Source organism: Martes martes (genome assembly GCF_963455335.1).
Source record: "Martes martes genome assembly, chromosome: 8".
Lineage (NCBI taxonomy): Eukaryota > Metazoa > Chordata > Mammalia > Carnivora > Mustelidae > Martes > Martes martes.
In genome coordinates, this window is record NC_137895.1 from 36,443,101 (window position 1) to 36,462,881 (window position 19,781).

Below are 19,781 nucleotides of genomic sequence, written 5' to 3' on the forward strand. Positions count from 1 at the left end.
TGTTAATCTGCATATTCATAGCAGTCTAGGCTCTCCTGCAGACTAAACAAATGCTATCATAAATGGGATTCACTTTGTTCCTTTTCCTCTGAACGTCCATGCTGCTGCTTCATCTAGGAAACCCATCGGTTCTGAAGAATGGGGTTTCACATCGTTTCCATGCTCTACATATTTTTTCCTTTTCTTGTTTACTCTGTGCCTTCATTTAGGTTTTGTTTCCATGTTTATTTCTCACATAGGCAAAACAAAACCAAAACCAAAATAAACCCCAGAAATAAATAGACCTAATATTAGTAAATTTAGCCATGATCAATACTTGGAGAGAGTTGCGTGTGGACCAAAAATATGTTAGTTTTTTTTTTTTCCTGTTGGAAGTTTACATAATAAATGTCGTGTATACATGATAAGTCAAAAAAATTAAATAGTAAGAATCATGTCATGTTGTCCTGCTGGTATTAAGTGCCATTCTGGTTCTCTTAGTTTGCTTTGCCTATTTATATTCCAATCCATGATATGACTGCATATCTTATAATGTTTCTCAAAGGACAATTTTATTTCTTGTACTTACTAGTTCTTAGGGAAAGGAATGTCTCTTTTGTACACAACTGCATTTTAGTAGGAGAGTTTTACACAGACTTTAAATAAATGGTTGAATTAGGAGTCTGTCTACAAGTTCTGGTCACCAGTTCCAGCGTGTGTGTATGGGGTCCACACCACCAGCAAGCCATTCTGCAACACCGGGGGCAGGGGGTGAATCTTACAACTCAACTTAATTCCGACCCTATCCATCTGAGATAGTGTCAGATCCCAAGGGTATGGGTTCAGTCACACATGATGACCCTGCCCCTCGTTAGATGCCAGTTGCAAGCCTAGGATGTCACGTGTTCTTCTGACCCACTAGCTGTAAATTAGAGGTTCCCCTCCTGAGGCTGGAGTAATTCGCTAAACCTGCCTCACAGAACTCAGAGAAACATTTTACTTAACTAGTTCATCAGTTCAGTATAAACATATGTAATTCAGGAACAGCCAGATGAAAGAGATACAGAGGGCAAGGAATGGGCAAAGGGCATGGAGCTTCCGTGCCCAATCCAGGTGTCACTCTTCCAAATCTCCACGTGTTCACCAACCTGGAAGCCCTCCAAACCTACTCCTGGGTTTTTATGGAGGCTTCTTTACATACGCATGATCAATTAAATCACTGGACATTGACGACTGATTCAACCTCCAGCTCCTTTCCCCTCCCAGGAGGTCAGGGGGTAGGACTGAAAGTACTAATCCTCTTGGTCGGTTACCCTGGCAACTAATCACCAGCCCACTCCCCACCCTTAGATGCTCTTCAGAAATTACATCATTAACACAAACTCAGGTGAGTCTGAAAGGAGTGCACTAGGAATATCTAGACACCACTATCACTCTTTATCACGTGGGAAATTCCAAGGGTTTAAGAGCTCTGTGCCAGAAACAGGGATGAAGACCAAATATGTATTTAATCACGATGTCACACTCTCATTGGTGTCTAATAACTTATACCCCAAAAGACTGTTATCTCATTAAGCCATCAAATAAAAAAGAAAAGTGCCTCTGAGTTGAGTCCCTGGTCTCTGTAACCTGGAACGGCTTCTGAGAAGTATGTAATCAAGATTTCTGAGGGTAAGCCTCTGTCATCTGTAGTTTTTAATAAGCCCCCAAGTCCTTTCAGTGCACAGCCTCGTTGAATATTAGTGGCCGAGCCAAAGGTTGATAACACTGTAGTGGACTTACTACTGTTGCCTGCCTGGAGACCCTCTTCTCTTCCCGTGCAGCCACCTTGATTTTCTTCCAGGAAGACACCCTGCTTCACTCCCAGCCAATAGCTCAAAGGTGGTTGGTCCCAGGCTGCCTGCTGGAAGGGGAAAGAAGCAACCTGGGCAATAGTAACCAATCCATAGGGTCTGGTTCGGGGACCTGATCCAAGCTAGCCGAGTGAGGCTCAGAACTGTCAGTGAAGAGAAGCATTCTTCTCTTCTAAAATCCCTGGGATTTTACTAGGATCGTGCACTAGGGTTGACTAGGGTCAGCTGGGGACTGAGAATAACTACGTTGTCCTGTGGGGGTGGGGGCTCTTAGAGGACACTGACCTGAGAATGCGGTCAATTCAGAGGAAAACAAAAAGTAGCATGGGTAAAGAGGAGAGCAGGAGAGGAAGGGAGGGACTGAGAGCCTAATATTATTATTTGAGTCCCAGAATCCATCTGTGTGTAATTAGATTAACCCCAGGACTTTGCAGAGCTGTAATGTATTTTAGCCCGCTCCAGGCTGCCATAACAAATACCATACACTGGGGGGCGTAAGCAATTGGAATTTGTTTCTCATGCTAATGGGGCTGGAAGTCCAAGATCAAGGTTCCAGTGAGGCCAAGTTCATTCCGAGGCCTCTTCTCTTGGCTTGCAGGCAGCTGTCATCCGGCTCACAGAGCCTCCCCTTTGTGTGTCCCCAGGAAGACAGAGAAAGATGGGGGTTAGGGGTGGGGCAGTCAGGTTGTTATTATAAGGCGCTAATCCTATTGTGTCAGGGCCCCACCTTTATGAGCTTATTTGACCTTAATTAACTTCTTATAGGCCCTTTCTCCACATAGTCCCATTGGGAGTTAGGGTTTAACATATGAACAACACAGTCCATAGCATGACTCCAGAAATTCTCCTTTTCCCCCCCAAGTCAGTAGGTTGGGTTTTTAGTCACTTAATATGACAGAGTTCTAAAGTCACTGCTGTTGACTTCAGCACTCAGCCCACAGTTCTGTCCTTACAAACTAGTCTGACTTCCAAAGCAGACCACAGTAGTGGGCAACAATGCCTTTAGGACAGAAAAGGCCTCTAATGGGATGGTTCAAAAAAAGGCCTCTGGAGTTCATCTGCATGGGTTTCAATTCCCATGCTCTGTCATTTGTGTAATTTTCCTCGGTCTGAACATACTCATCTGTAAATGGTATGGACTCCCTACTCCTGGAGTTATGAAGATTTGATATATGAATATTCATAGAATACTTAGAATAGTGACTGGTGCTGTGCTACAACCATGTTTGCTAAACATGCATTAAATCTCGGCTTGTGCATTTACCAGTGTGTGACTGCATGTTACCCAGCTTCTTGGAGCTTCCTTTTTCTAAGGAGGAAAAAGATGAGCTGCCTTCTTTGGGTAAGAGCATGTGTACACTTACTAGTGCAGGTCCCGGCATTGTAAACACTGAACAGATGTGTGAACAAATGGGTAAATTGCAATTAGAGAAAGAAGTTTCCCTTTTCGTCTGGAAATTTTCACTTTGAACTTGAGCATATTTAAATTTGAACTACTTCATAGATTTATTAGATTCATCTATTTTTCTCTCTTTACTCAAGAAAGCATCAGTTACCTAATGCTCAGATGTAATTATACGGAAATGACAGTTGTGCCCAAATGAAATAGAATAATTTAGACAAGCATTTGGTAATGGTGCTCTCCACAATTCTTACAAAATCTGGTGCTGAAAAAACACTAGTGCAAAGTAGAAGTCTAAGGGAAGCTCTGTAATTAGCAAGCATTTATATGGATTACTTTTCTAAGAAACTTTCTGTAATGAAGCAAACCATTAGGCTGCCTATTAAAATTATACTCTGTGTATTGAAAATAAAGACCAGAAAAGCAGAATGGATTGCCTCTTTCTGACGTGTTCAGTAAGGCTTATTCAAAGCCAGGGTTCTACCTGACTTTAAATTAGATTTATATAATGGAATTCCACTTCAAAGATTTTCTTGAACTGCTGACTTCAGTTGGGGAAAAAAAGATGATAATTGCGCGATTTTGCAGGCAGATTCACATTATAAATTAAATTTTCTCCACTTCACCAGAGTTGGTGAATCTCAGAAGCAGACCTCTTTTTCTTATCAGGGAAATGGATTCTTGTCCCAAATAGACTATGAAGGTTATTAGAGATTTTGTTTCCAATTTACACCTTAAAATTTTTCTATTTTAAAACTATTCCTATAAAAAGTCAAACAATAAAGATATGTTTAAAGAAGTTTAAATAGTCTTTCATCCTCTACTTCCTCCTCCAGTCTCATCTGCCTGAGGTAACTAATGTCATCAGTGTATTTCCTTTTTTATTTTTTTTAAGATTTTATTTATTTATTTGATAGAGATCACAAGCAAGCAGAGAGGCAGGCAGAGAGAGAGGAGAAAGCAGGCTCTCCACGGAGCAGAGAGCCCGATGCGGGGCTCGATCCCAGGACCCTGGCATCATGACCCGAGCTGAAGGCAGAGGCTTTAACCCACTGAGCCACCCAGGCGCCCCAGTGTATTTCCTTTTTTAATGAAAACTGAATCATATTGTATGTATTACTCTTCAATTTGTTTGTTTGTTTGTTATTCATATTTAATGAACTTCTCTCCTCCAGGGCAGTACGGGCATAATATTTCAAGTGAGTGTACACCAGAATTTATTCACCAGACTATTTGTTTTCAGATTGTATTTTTTGGTCACCACAAAGAATGTGTCCAAAAATATGTACATGTTCTTATGTTGACAAAACATGAAATAGATTTCTCTAATTTGCAGTTATTTCAGGTAATTTGAAGGTGCTACCACATTCTTATAACACAGAAGAAAATAATGACCTTTGTTGACAGAAGAAATTGATGATAAAGATAAAAGAATATAAAAAATTAAATAATTTAGGACACGAGTGGTCCCATTCACTTTTGCAACGTGGTACTTGTAATACCTGACCTTTGTAAATTATTTCTAGATCTCTGAAGAGGGCCATGAAGTCTCCATATTCATGTGAAGGCCTAGGGTAGTTTGTCAAAGTGTGGTTCCTCGAGCATGTTCACAGTGAAGATTCCATTGCCCACTACCCAGATATTTTTATTTAGTGGGTTTGGAGTGGGGTTCAGGTAGCTTTACTTTTCAACAAAAAATCCCAAAGTGGAATTCCCACGTGAAAGCACTGGGGTATGCAAGCTTTGGACTAGACCAGGGGTCAGCCAAGTTCAGCTGTCCACTTATTTTTGTATGGTCTATGAGCTAAGAAAGTTCTTCACATTTTTAAATGGTTGAAAAAAAATCAAAACATTTTTAAATGGTTGAAAAAAAATCAAAATTAAATGGTTAAAAAAATCAAAATAAAAAAATCAAAATTCATGATATGTAAAAATTATATACAATTCAAATTTCAGTGCCTATAAAGAAAAGTGTTATTGGAATATAGCCACACCCATTCATGCCATATCATCTATGGCTGCTTTGGGGCTGCAACAGCGGAGTCGCATAGTTGCCACAGAAACCATATGGCGATAGCCAAAATATTTACAATCTGTTTCTTTAGAGAAAAAGTTGTGCCAACTCCTGGACTAGATGATCTCTAAGGTCCCTGCCATTTCTGAATGTGTTCTATTCACTGTAGTTATTTACCTCCTTTAATATGCAAACACCCTGGAGCTGGTGCAGACACGTTAGAGGCACGAAGTGTGTGTGAAGGTCAGACATCATGATGAGTTTCTTTTTATCAGTCACTTAGAAATTAGGAGGTTATGTGACCAATATAAAATAAATTATACATTAGCACAATCAGAAAATGAAAAACAACCACAATAGTTAACACTCTTGTGGCACATTATACCTATCAGGCCCTGTTTTCAGTGCTTTCCATACCTAGACTCAAGGAATCGTCACAACAACTCTATGGGCAGGACCTATCTTTATATACCTTTTAGTTGAGGAAAGTGAGGCATAAATAGTTAAGTAACTTGACCGAGGACACCTAATTATAAGTAGCAAAGTGGGGAATTGAACCAATGCAGTCTAGCTGCGGAATCTGGGCTTAAAAATACTTCGCTATTACTGCAAGGGATAAGGTAAAAGAAATTTAAAGGTAAAAATAACTACGTTGGACTCTGATCTTAACTCCAATTTGAAAGTCAGGGGAGTGGATAACTATCCTCAAATGAATATTCTGCCACCTCAGGGTCATGAGGTCTAATATCCTTGGGGCCAATTAGAAACATCACTGAAAGGGGAACACTGCCTTCTCAAACTCAGTTCCTTTTTCTACTTTGAATAACACTGTGGAAACAGAGCCTTTTAAAAAAATTAATTAATTATTATTTTTTAAATTTATATATTTTTTATTTTTTTATAAACATATAATGTCTTATTAGCCCCAGGGGTACAGGTCTGTGAATCGCCAGGTTTACACACTTCACAGCACTCACCATAGCCCATACCTTCCCCAATGTCTATAAGCCCACCACCCTCTCCCTACCCCCCCCCCCACCCCGTTCCCCTGGCAACCCTCAGTTTTATTTTGTGAGATTAAGAGTCTCTTATGGTTTGTCTCCCTCCCGATTCCATCTTGAAACAGAGCCTTTTTATCACAGGAAAACTTGGTTGTAAGCTGTGATGGTAACTGGTAGTTGCAGGAAGGAAACCATCATGTGTGTTGGGGATTGCATTTAGCCAGAGAGGGCCTGCCCCATTGAAAAAGGGCCTGCCTCTCATCTCTAGTTTATTACTGATATGTAGAAATGAGGACAATTCAAATTTTTATAGTGTAATTTCCCAATACTTAAAAGTTCAACAGTTAACTCAAATATTAAAAACAAATAAAACCCACCGTTTGGGCCAAACAAAATAAGACTTCAAACTACAAGTGTGTGACCCATACTTAAGCAATTTTCTCTTTAGGCTAAACCATCTCTTTTTTTTTCCTTAAGATTTTAATTATTTATTTGACAGACATAGATCACAAGTAGGCAGAGAGGCAGGCAGAGAGAGAGGAAGGGAAGCAGGCTCCCTGCTGAGCAGAGAGTCCGATGCAGGGCTCAATCCCAGAACTCTGGGATCATGACTTGGGTTGAAGGCAGAGGCTTTAACCCACTGAGCCACCTAGGAGCCCCTAGGCTAAACCATCTTAATTCCAAACTTTTCTGAATGGATCCCTAGGTCCAGACCTTTAAGAATCATGACTGTATCCTTGAACTGGTGTCAAGCTTTGCAGTCCTCTGTGTGAGTTACAAAGTTAACTTTTAGAAGTTGAAGTCCTACCTGGCAGATAGTTACACTATGTTCAAGCCTAATGCCCTTCTCGGGCATGTTATAAGAAATGTCTGCTTTATATTATAGTAGGCAATCTCCACCTAGACCAGCACCATTGATAAGTGTTTTTCCTTAATGGAAAAGCGTATTTTCATAGCTTTTCCAGGAATATCTTGATGCCTTTAATGGAACCATAATCCGCTTCTTTATTTAATCTTCAATCATGCAATGCTTATTTCACTGAATATAATGGCTTATACACATTCACTAATGGCCCCTAAATAAAAGACTTTTTTAAATTTGAAAGTGCTTCAGAGTACACGAGGAAAAGAACAAAACAGAAAAATGCCAGTTGTTTAGTTGAAGTGAATAAAAAATAATGCCCAAAGTACTAAAACTTGAGTGATAAATCACTGTAATAAAATAATTAAAAAACATTTGTCATTCTAACAATCTGAAATAGTATTTAAATTGTTCAGACATTTTACTAAAAATCTACCTAAAGAAATTTCAGATCCTATAGGAAACAGTTTTTTATAAAACAATATTTTAAAATATTTTCCATGAGGATCTCTTCAGAAAATAGTGCCTTAAATGGAATTTCAAAATCTCTTCAGAAAATAGTGCCTTAAATGGAATTTCAAAATCAATCAAAATTTATTGCTCAGATTTGACTTTTATGTGTTCTGCTTGGAGTTCATGAACTCTGCACAAAGTAAGCATTATTTTGAATACTTTCAGTTAGTTTAATAGATAGTGTCATAAATAAAGGACAAGTTGTCTCCAGAGGCCTGCCCACGCATTTGGAGTGTGAAAAACATGGCACTTTGGCACACAAAAATAATTCTCTAATGGAAATTAAGTAATTCTATAAAAGGACAAATAGGACACTGAATTCTTAAATGTAGACCTTTATAAAACATCGATTAAAACAAAATCACAAAACTCTAAATACAATGTGGTATCCTGGATTAGATCAGAAAACAGAAAGAAGACATTCGTGGAAACCTGTTGAAATATGAATAAAGCCTGGAGTTACGAGTAATGTACCAATGTTGGCTTCTTGGTTTTGACAAATGCACCGTGGGACTGTAAGGTGTTAACATTATAGGAAACTGGGTGATAGGTATATGGGAATTCTATTTTTGGAAATTTTTGTAAATCTAAAATTATTCCAAAATAAAAAGGTCATTTAAAAAATCACAGAACAACAGGTGTACTGATCTGTGCCCTTAAAGCTTTCAACAGAATAGGGCAGGCTGACAAAAGTCACATGCAGCTAAGTGCCATTTGTGTATGGTATGTATGTGTGGGTGGTGTGTGTAGGTGAGGTGGATGGGGGGAGATGTGTGCAAACCGTTAACACACGTCAATCTTCCTCTGAGCCCTACTGCTCAAAGTTTAAAAGGACATAAATGCGGGCAGAAAGTGAGTTCCTAAACATTTTATTCATAGGATAAATATTAATAAAATAAAATATATTAGTAAATGATAATAAATATATTTAAACTTTAGGAATTTGTTACCGTGTTAAAAAAGATAACTGGACAACTTACAACTTTTGCTTTTTTCTGTATGCTCTTGATTTTTTAAAACAGTTCTGTGCTTTTTTGTGGTATCTTTAAATATATACCAATGAAAATTATTATGCTTTGTTTCCAAATTCTATAAAGCACAACTTTATCCTAATTTCTGTCCCTTCACCAAAAAGACTACATTGTGATAGGAGGTTTCTCTTTGCTGTACAGAACAGAGACATTAATGAAGTGGATGAAACATAGGTCAGCATGCTAAATTTAACAGGTCAGCTTTCAGGCAGGATACAGTAGGTCATGGCAAACCAACACATTCACTGCAAAACCGAAAAAAAGGTAAGAACTACAAAACACATATTTTTAATGATATCAGCATAAGGAAATAGCACAAACAAAAATTCCAGAGAAAGGAGAACCACGGTCTGAAGTAGGCTGGCACTTGTTGGCCATCATTTTGCTTAGGGTTTGAGAATTAATCTGGACTGAGGCAGAGAGTTTCCACTGGGAAAAAGAGATCCGAGCAGATCTTTCAGCTTTCTTTTGGGCTACAGGAATCAAAAGGAAGCGTGAAGGGTCTTGGTGATAGATGAGAATGGTGGGACATCTGAAATGCAAGCAGAGTCTGAACTTGTGCCAAACGACATTCTGATATGGCTGAGATCTCAAGAATCAGGATTAGGACCCATGGATCTAGCTGACATAGGTCCTGTACAGAAACAAAGGGTGGAGTAGATTCATGGCACCAATGACTCCTACTCACCACCTGCTGTGATCGCAGCAGCCAACTGTGTCCCCTTCCTCTGTACAAGCACCAATTCTGTGTCAAAGGTTCCAGCAAATGGAAACCATCAGAGGAGCAACCTCAGGTTCAGCGGTGATGGACTGTATGAGTGAAGAGGGCAAGGCTCCTTCCTGGAGACCAAAGGAATCTCAGATGGAAGCAGCCCAGGGTGAGCTCATCTATAGACTGACCACTGGGTGCTCTGAAGACGTCCCATACTCCATGAGGAAAATGCATGTCAGCTGTCAGTATGACTCCACCCCCATGATATTAAAAACTGATTCCTGTTTGGGGCTTTCAGTCTTCTGGATTAAGTAGGTGTAATATTTTTTTCTCTCTCAGTAAAGATGAATTCACGATATTTGCCTCGAGGGAACCAGAATCTTTCATTTATACACAGAGTTGCATTAAAGAATAACAGCCGTGGCTCTGTGCTGAAAATGGTGCAGAGCTAACAGAAGAGCCGAGCTGCAACTAGTGATTCAACGTGGAAACATTTCTTGATGGATTCAGTCACTGTTTTTTGTTTTTTAATTTGTTTTAAAACTCCACTACTCTTGGTCTTATTCCAACATGCATTGTTCTAAGAAGCCACGAAGGGAATGTCAAATTCTAGCTTCTTGGGGCACTTCATTTGTCACCAGAAAAGAACAACTTAAACCAAATCAGCAGAAAGATTTGTTTCTGGGCTTGTTAATTGAAGAATTAAAATGCAATGTCATGACCTCCCGAAAATGTTTCATTCCCTTTATTTCATCCTCATCTCAATGTATAATCAGCCATATTTCATAGTCTAGGGTTTACTGATTGAAACAGAGCAGGTATGTGGCACATGATGTAATCTCTAAACCACTTCAGCTTGGCCTATTTGTCCGTCGAGGCGTGTGCTCAAGTTAGAACGGCTTCTGCTCACTCAGGGCTCTCTCACATGCTCGGTGGATAAAGAGTTAGATTTATATAAAGTTCCTGACACCACAATAAAAGAGGCCACATTTATATCAACTGCAAAGTACAATAAAAGGCTCAGAAAAACCAAATAAAATCTTGGAACACTGCCAATATATGGAAAGATGGTATAGCATATATATATATATATATATATATATATATTTTTTTTTTTTTTTAAGATTTTATTTATTTGACAGAGATCACAAGTAGGCAGAGAGGCAGGCAGAGAGAGAGGAAGGGTAGCAGGCTCCCCGCTAAGCAGAGAGCCCGACATGGGGCTCGATCCCAGGACCCTGAGATCATGACCTGAGCCGAAGGCAGAGGCTTTAACCCACTGAGCCACCCAGGCGCCCCTAGCATATATTTTTATTTTATTTTGTTTTGCTGATTTGTATACTGAGTTCTCAAAAATGGGAAAAAAATGATATGTTCTAAAAAAATTTAAAAGTAGCATTGCATTGTTTTGTTTAATGAAGGCCTCAATTTGAATTTTGATTATAAACAATAGGAAATTGGAGCCATTTTAGTAGTTATTTTGTCACAAAAGTTTTCCTGGCCACAAAACAGCATTTAATTTATACACTTTTATTCTTATAAAAGATTCTAATAGAGGAAAATAAAATGTCAAACATCAATAAATGTTATTTTAGCAAATGTAATTTTTAGATGTATTATTATTTCACATATATTAAACAGACAGTAGATAGGAATATCATATATTTAAACATAAATCCATTTAGAAATACTAGCTAGATCCTTTATAGCTTCTTTCTCACATGGGTCAACTAGAAAGTCTATAATAAACAGTAGCTGCCATATATTACAGATTAATATTAGTTGCAGATACTTTATAATTTTTAGAATCAAGTCAATCTTTCACACAAGTTTAGGGTCCTCTGTTACTTCCTTTCATAACATCCTGTTTATCTTTTCATTTTATTTGTTAAATTATAATAATTGATGAATTGTGCAATTTTTGTTAAAGTGCTTTTCCTGTTATGTTCTGAACTCCATAAGATGTGGGACTACATTTTCTTGTTCACTACACTTCGCTTAATATGTACCCCAGTGCTTAAACCATAGATGTGCTCAATAAAGGTGTGCTTAATGAATCAAGGACTGAAAGGTCTGGGGTGGGCAAACTATGGTTTGAATCCAGCTTGTTGCCTGCTTTCTACAGCCATCAAATAAAGAATGCTTATTTTTTTCTTCTATCTTTAAGTGGATCTATTTTTCAAACCGTTATTTAAGTACCTAAATAGCAGCCTCAGTTTTGCTTGTTGGTCCATAAATTCTAAAATATTTACTATTTGGCCCTTCAAGAAAAATGTTTCCTGACCCTGATTTAGACCACCCCTGTCCAAAAGAACTATGGCAATGATGGAAATATTACATATCTGTGCCCTCCAATAGGATAGCCACAAACCACATATGGCTATTGACCACATGAAATTTGTTTAGTGTGACCGAGAAATGCAACTTTTCATTTTAACTAATTTAAATAAGCCCATGTGGCTAGCAGCTAGTTTATTAGCAGCAGATCTAGGTATACAACACAACAGACATTATGTAAACACAGTAAAAACTTATTTGGAGATTAAACATATCTCTGGAAAAAAATGAGAAATATTTGAAGGTAGTTTGGCCTCTCTGGCAAAACTGAATAAAAAAATAAAAGAAATTATCACTGGTTCATGAAAACAACTAACATTATGACAGTACAAGATCTGAAGGTAAAAGTTAATTCATTTATTTTGGCAGTTACATAGAAACTCATTTAAAATAAGTGGTGGTCGGTTCTTCATTCTATGACCTGCGAATGAAAAAAATTATTTTGGATAAGGCAGATAATGTTACTGTTCTATTAATAAGTAAACAAAGGACATTGCTTTTTTTTTTTTTTTAAGATTTTATTTATTTATTTGACAGAGATCACAAGTAGGCAGAGAGGCAGGCAGAGAGCCTGATGCGGGGGCTAGGGGCTCGAGGACCTGGGATCATGACCTGAGCCTAAGGCAGAGGGTTTAACCTACTGAGCTACCCAGGCGCCCCCAAAAAACATTGCTTTTATGAAGATTTTGAAGCTTCTCTTTGCTTTATTGAAAGACACTCACTCACTTCCAAAGAAATTCTTGAAATACATAGAATGCTATTAAAGCAAATGTTCTCTAGCACAGTAGGAAAACATTAGAGCACATAAACAAGTAAAAACATCAATATAATCCAACAGTATCCTTAAACAGCATTAAGAAGGTATTAAAGTGGCCTGAGAAGTAAAGATTCAAATTGCAAAGTGAAGTTTAAACACCCACATTTATATGTAATTTCAAGTCTTTAAGTTGAGAAGCGTTTATAAGGAAATTTAAAATATGTGCTTTTTAGGATTGAAATTGTTTGCTGCTGTTATTCATAACACTTAAATAACTTTAAAAATTTAAAAATTAGAGTATATCTCCTTTTCTTGTTTATATTGTTTCTTACATGTCTATGTATGAAATACTACCTCCCTGAGTAAAACCACTTTGGCTGCCGCCTTTTATTTCAAATGATTTTATCATTAGGGAAAAATTTGAAATCATGGTGGACAAATAATCCCTTAATGCTTTTCCTGGCTAGCAAGTAATTTGTCAAAGCAATCCAATTTCCAAATAGCGTACAAACTCAGTAAGACACTGAGCCAATGCATCTGTTCCTCTCTGTAGAGTATGCACAAATGCCTTTCCTTTTGGGAGAAAATCCTAAGACTGAATTCTCTGAAAGGACAAGTTAGCTCTAGTAACAAAATATCATTTATAATGTCTCTCTGATAAAACTTTAGAATTTTGTAAAAAGTCAAGTTTTATTTAGATACAATTATTTACATGCAGCAATATTCACCCTTTCTAAGTGTACTGTTTAATGAATTTGACAAAGATACAAATCGTGCATTCACTATCCAAATTAACATATGAGACATTTTCATTACCCCAAAATGTTCCCTTATACCCTTTTGTAGATGATCCCTTCCTTTACCCACAGCCCACTGGCAACCAGTGATCGATCTGTTTTCTGTCTCTTTTCCAGAATGTCATATAAATGGAACCATACAGAATGTAATCTGTTGTGTCTGTCTTATTTCACTTAGCCACTTGGTGTAATGCTTTTTGAAATTCATCCATGTTGTTGCACGTGCATGTAGTTCATTGTTTGTTGCTGAGTAGTATTCCATTGTATGAATATATCACAATAATTTTACCCATTTTGCTGGTGATAGACTTTCAGCTACAGGAATAAAGCAACTATTAACATCTGCTGTCCACACAGGTTTCCATTTCTCTTGGGTAAATATCTATGAGTGGAATTGTTGAGTCATATGGTAAGTACATGTTTAACCTTATAAATATCTGCCAAACTGTTCTCCAAAACAACTGTAGTATTTGCACTTGCATGAGCAATCTTCACAGCTCTCATTGTTTTATGTGGGAGTCTAACAATATTACCAATCCTTTTAATTTTCGTCATTTGAAAGGTGGTATAGTGGTATCTCCCTGTCTTCTTGTGCTTTTAATTCATATTTTCCCGATGATTAAAGATGAATACTTTTGCATATGTTCATTGCCATTTGAATATCTTCCTTTGTGAAATATTTGTTCAAAATTTTGTCTTTCTTTTTACTGAATTTTTTGTTGATTTATGTATTCTGCAAACAAGCTCTTTATCAGGTAGGAGCTTTGCTAATTTTTTTTTTTTTCTTTCACCAATCTGTGGACTGTTAACAATGTCTTTTGAAGGTCAGACATTTTAAATTTGTTAAGTCCAATTTGTGAAATCTTCACTTATGGTTCATGCTTTTGGTGCCTAAGAAATCTTTCCTTAACCAAAGGTCACAAATATTTTTTCCTAGGTTTTCTTCTAGTAGTTTTTTTTTTTTACAATCAGGTCAAAGATCTATTTCAAGTAACTTGTATGCGATATGTGGTAAGGGTTAAGCTTTTTTGTTTTTTTTTTAAATTTTGATATGCAGTTGTTTGCAACACATGCTGAAAAAAGTATTTAAACCCACTGAATTGCTTTGGCAGCTTTGTCAAAAGTCAACTGACTGAACAGGTATGCACTGATTTCTGAGCTCCCTAGATGTGCCATTCATCTATAAAACTATGTTAAAACAAATGCCACCCTGCTGTCATTACCATAGTTTTCTAGTAAGTCTTGTAAACCGTTATATTTTATATAAATAAAATGAATATTGATATCCTTCCGGAACCCAAGTACCTCTGAAACAGTTGTTCACTATAGAGTGTGGGTAGAGGCCTGCACTGATTTGAGAAGATGCCATTCCTCCGAAGATGAAAGAACTGGTAGTTACTCCAGGTGTTCTACATCCCTGTGTTCCACAGGATGGGGTTTGCTGAGCCCAGGGGATCCACAGACAGAATTCAGGGCACCTGTGATCTTGGATCTTGGAGAAAATGTTCTTCTTTATTCTCACTAACTGCTAATCATAATTTAGGCTTTCCGTCAGTTATAAATGTGGAAAACAAACCTCAGTAGTACTGGTAGTACTTGCAACTGTTGCCAATAGAAGGTACAGATATTTCCATGTCACATTACAGTTATGGCTGATATCTTCAAATATTGTTGACATTTATGGTCACTTAAAAATTAGAGTTTTAGAACTGCTACATGATCTTTTTATTCAATGAGTTAATAACACACACGTACTAGTAAATCATAACTTAAAAAAAATTCTTTTAGTAACGATCTCAATATGATTGGTTTCCTTTGTCATATTATGTATTTCACTTTTATTCAAAAGAAAATGTTTGAGAAGAGGCCCAAAGTCACTTCGAGATAGCCAAAGGGGTCTTGGCACAGAAATGGTTCAGACTGGCCCTCTGTATTCCCATTTCACAGACCTACTACTTAGGCTGTCTTCCATTACAAGGGTCTTTACTGCTACAGTTTAGAATATTGCATTACTACCAGATCTGCCTTATTTCATCTTATACTATATATAATCATAATATATTGTATTTATTTTTATTTATTTATTTATTTATTTATTTGACAGAGAGAGGAGAGATCACAAGTAGGCAGAGAGGCAGGCAGAGAGAGAGAGAAAGAGAGAGGGAAGCAGGCTCCCTGCTGAGCAGAGAGCCCAATGTGGGGCTCGATCCCAGGACCCTGGGATCATGACCTGAGCTGAAGGCAGAGGCTTTAACCCACTGAGTCACCCAGGAGCCCCCATAATATATTGTATTTCATCTTATTAAGAAATGTTCAATAAACTTGTATTAAACATGTGAGATTAGGTAATGTAATGTTGTAGGTCCGAATCTGGAGATTCAAAGGTGTATCACATGGTTCCTACCTTTGAGGAACTTAGGTTCCACTAGGCAGATAAGGAAGTAGGCATGCAGTTTACAGTCTCTGTGCCCCAATAATTATATGTGGGAGTGACCTAGATGATGTTCTTACCCTTCACTTGGGTGGTGGTGGAGGTGTGGGCAGAATATCAGCAAATGCCTCCCACAGGAACTGACACACATGAGGACACCTGCAGAATAAGAAAGCAGTAACTAGAACCGGAAGAGACTACATCACACAAAGGAAACATGAGCAAGCATCCAACTCCACTCTGCCTGGAGCCCTGGGGCAGAAGAATGGCCAAGGGAGGAAGACACATTGCCTATCCCCAGCTCCCCTGTGAAGTCTCAAGGAAGACAATCCTTCTCACAAAGCAGAAGCCAAAACAGCTTCCCCCTCTTGATTAGAATACTCAGCTTGCATTCGCCAGTGTATCTGGACAGGCAGGAGTTCTTTTTCGCAGGTCGCTCTTTCCCCAGAAGCCTTTAAGTGCTGAGCCCTTCTTGCAAGGGCCCCTCCCTATCTTCTTTGCCTTCTTCAGGGTGCCCTCCCCAGGCTATTTTAGTGTGTCTCCTAAGCTGTAGCATTTCCTTCACTCCCACACTGGTGGGTGGCACATGCTCATGTGTTTAGACAGCACGGGCAAAGTGTAGGGACACCCGAATATAGACTTAGAGCCCCGAGCTCTCCTTTAGCACTTCAGCCCCAGGGGACCCAGTCCAGAGCCGCGAGATCCTCTCCTATCCTGGACTGAATGAGTCATTTATTACATCCTAAACAGAGACTGTTACTAAGAAACATCCCTATTTAAACTGTCCTCAAGCCGGGCAGCAGCAGGGGCTGCTCAGCTAATTAGGGACTAATTGACTCTTTAGCAATGTTATCAGCTGTGACAGAGTCTTTCCTGCCTCTCTCTGCCAGGGTACTGGGACCATTCTCTGTGATGGGCTCCATTTTCACTTTGTTTATCAGGCTCTAAATGGAGCAAATTCCAGCCTCATATCCCTGATATCTCACGAAGGTAGGAGTGTAGATGTAAAATCTTTGTATTTTTGAGGGTTTCTGTTCAGTCCAGGAAACTGCTTCATCCCGTCCAGTAGTAATCCTTATGAGAAACAGACTGCCTACTTTTTAGAGGTTTCTGCTTTCAGTTACTGAGGTGACATTACCTTTTCTGAGGAAGAGATTGGTGCCCTTTCTTGCTCTTGTGTAGGAGAGGACTTTTTTTCATTTTTGGTAGGCATTTTTAATTATGACTGTAAAATTCCATGACTTCACTTACCTGGCATTATTCTTTTCTCTCAGAGGAAGGGGCTAGTTTTTTCCCAAGGAGGATCAGTGTATTCATTTCCTCCCTTTTCTCCACAGCATGTTCTGAACATGTTCACTGCTAGGCATAGGACAAACAGTAAAAATGACATGTTTTCTGCCCCTCTAGGATGGACAGAGGAATACAAACATTTTAAAGGTAAGTGCAACAAAGTCATATTCATCTATACAAAGTTGGGACATCATAAAAAAGACAGTGACTTATATGTGGAGGCAACATCATAAATAGGACAACATAGGAAGGTGTTGACTAGAAGAGAAAGGGAAGTTAGCCTTCCTGGGAGGGATCAGTGAGGGTAAAGTCCAGATAGAGGCAACACTTGAGATACTACAGGAGTCACAGAAAGTCTGGATACTTTGAAACTATGGTTAGATGGAGTGCAGCAAAGGATTATGCTGATGAAGTAACCAGGAAGAGCATCACGGAAGATTTGGATGCCATGCTGAAGAGTTTGGATTCTCCCGTAAGAAAATGGGAAGTCCACAGAAGAGTTAAAGTCAGGGGTAGGAGATTGATGCCAAGGAAACCAGGAGGGTACTTAAGAGACCCTGAACTTAGAGAGTAGCCGTGGGACTGGAGAGGAGAGGCAGTGAAGAGAAACATAAAAGGTTGAATGAAAATGACTTAATGTTTAAATGGATTGGAAGGAGAGAGAAGTCTAGGGTGATTTTGGTTTTCAGAGGCAAGTTTCCTTCACTGAAAAGGAGTATCAGAGGAAAAGTGCTTTTGACAGGAAAGTTTAATTTTAGGTTGATTTGGAGGGGCTAGGGGAAAACCCATGGGGAAAGGCAATGTCTATCAGGCAGTTGGGTAAACATGGCTAAAAGCTCAGGAGAGAGATTCAGGAGGGAGAATTAGCCCAGAAATTACATCTGAGTGAGCATCAACAGATTCAGGCAGTTTTGAAAGCCATGACCATGTTTCTTGGAAAGATTACAGATTGAAAAAGGCTCAAGGACAGAGCTCTCAAAGGAAAAAACTAATATTTGAATGATGAATAGAGAATAGTCTGCAAAGAAGGCTGGGAGGGAACAAATAATGGGAGAAAACTCAAAAGTAAAGTGGCTCTTTTGGCTTCTGGGAAGCAAGTTCTTGGGGGTCAGATGTTCCCTCTACCTCCCTAAATCTTATGGCCTGTTTCTCTCTGTGTTGGCTTTCTCTCATCTCTCTCAAGATCTCTTCCTCTGCTCATTTGCAGTTTCTGACCCTCTTAATTTTGGCTTCATGTGGTCAAACATTGCCTCCAGAATCTCTTTATACATTGTGACCTTTTAGCTCCCATGCCAAATTCCTAAGAGAGAATCTGATAGGTCTGACTCTTCTATTTTTTTATTTAATTATTTTTCAGTGTTCCAAAATTCATTGTTTATGCACCACACCCAGCAACTCTTCTTTTTGAGCCACATCACAATCAGGGATCTAGGCTACTCTGACCAGGTCTCTACTCTCACTCCTATCACCTATGGTCTTAAGTATAAAATATGGTTGCCCAGGATCACCGTTTGGTAGAAGATATGGGCAAGAAGAAAAGAACGTGGTGAAGCTGAACGACATCTATAGTTTAAGAAAGTTTAAAGATGAGAATCCTCAACAATGGCAGATACCAAAGTATGGTAAAGAAAGAGCCCTTTGGACTAACGATATGGATGCCAGTTAGGCCACTGGTCAGTTGCTGGAATGGCAAAGAGGTATCTGGTTGCTCTGAGTTGGCAATGAATAAAGGCAGGAAGTGGAGACATAGAGTTGTGGCTTCCCCTCAATCAGGATCTTAACTTCAAACTTTGAGGTTTGATATTGATACAGATCAAGATCAAGGGGGGTGATATTGATACAGAACACAGAGTTTAGTGGTAGCTGTCCTTTTTTTTCCCTTCTCAAACACCTATTTTTTGGGTATTTGCCCTTGTTCTGGAATAGAACTGTGGGTCAGGACTTATGAGCACAGATAAAAGAATTACCCGTAGAAAAAGAAAGGATCTCTTTAAATTTAAAGACTGTGGGAAGGAATAAATGAGGATAAATGATGTTGGCGATCTGTAGGAAAGGTAAGAGGTTAGCAAAGGGCACCGAAGTCCACTCTGCAAAGTCTCTCTCCCTTCATCCAAACCTTATCTAACACAGGACTTTACATATACTTTCTTAACCAAATGAACAAACAAATTCCTGTAGTAGCTAAAAGTTTGTAGTCATGAGGTTCTTCTATGTTGCTGGAGGAGAAGGGAAGCAGTGATATAATGAAATAGTACTGATCTTGGGAGTCAGAAAACCTGGTCACCTTGGGAAAATCATGTACGTGTCTCTGAATTCCATTGTAGAGTGGGAATGTTTTACTTACAATGACACAGGTATTCTAATGTACTATAGAAGTGTAGGAGAAGGAAAAATTAAGCCTGCTAAGATCACTTAGGGAAGAGTTCCAGAGAAAGTGGCTTTTGAGGTGGGTCATGAAATGTGAGTAGAGCTCACCAGGCCAGAAGGTAAGGAAAAAGGATTTCACTCAAACTAAGTGTACAACATCATACACAGGATATGACCATCAGAAGCCTGGAATATAATTATCATACACAGAAAGCGACCATCAGAGGCCTTTATGGCTTCTGAATAACCAAAAACTTGGAACTACATATTTTTGCATTGTCATGTGAACAAATACATGCACCTCTCATCAGCTAGCACCATCATGCTCTTATGTCTATACTGCTGAGTTCCTCCTCTTTCTCACTCATTCTCCCCACTGCTGCTGTCCTTTTCCACAGGGGCCTCTGGAAGTCCTTCTTTACAGAAAACCAACTA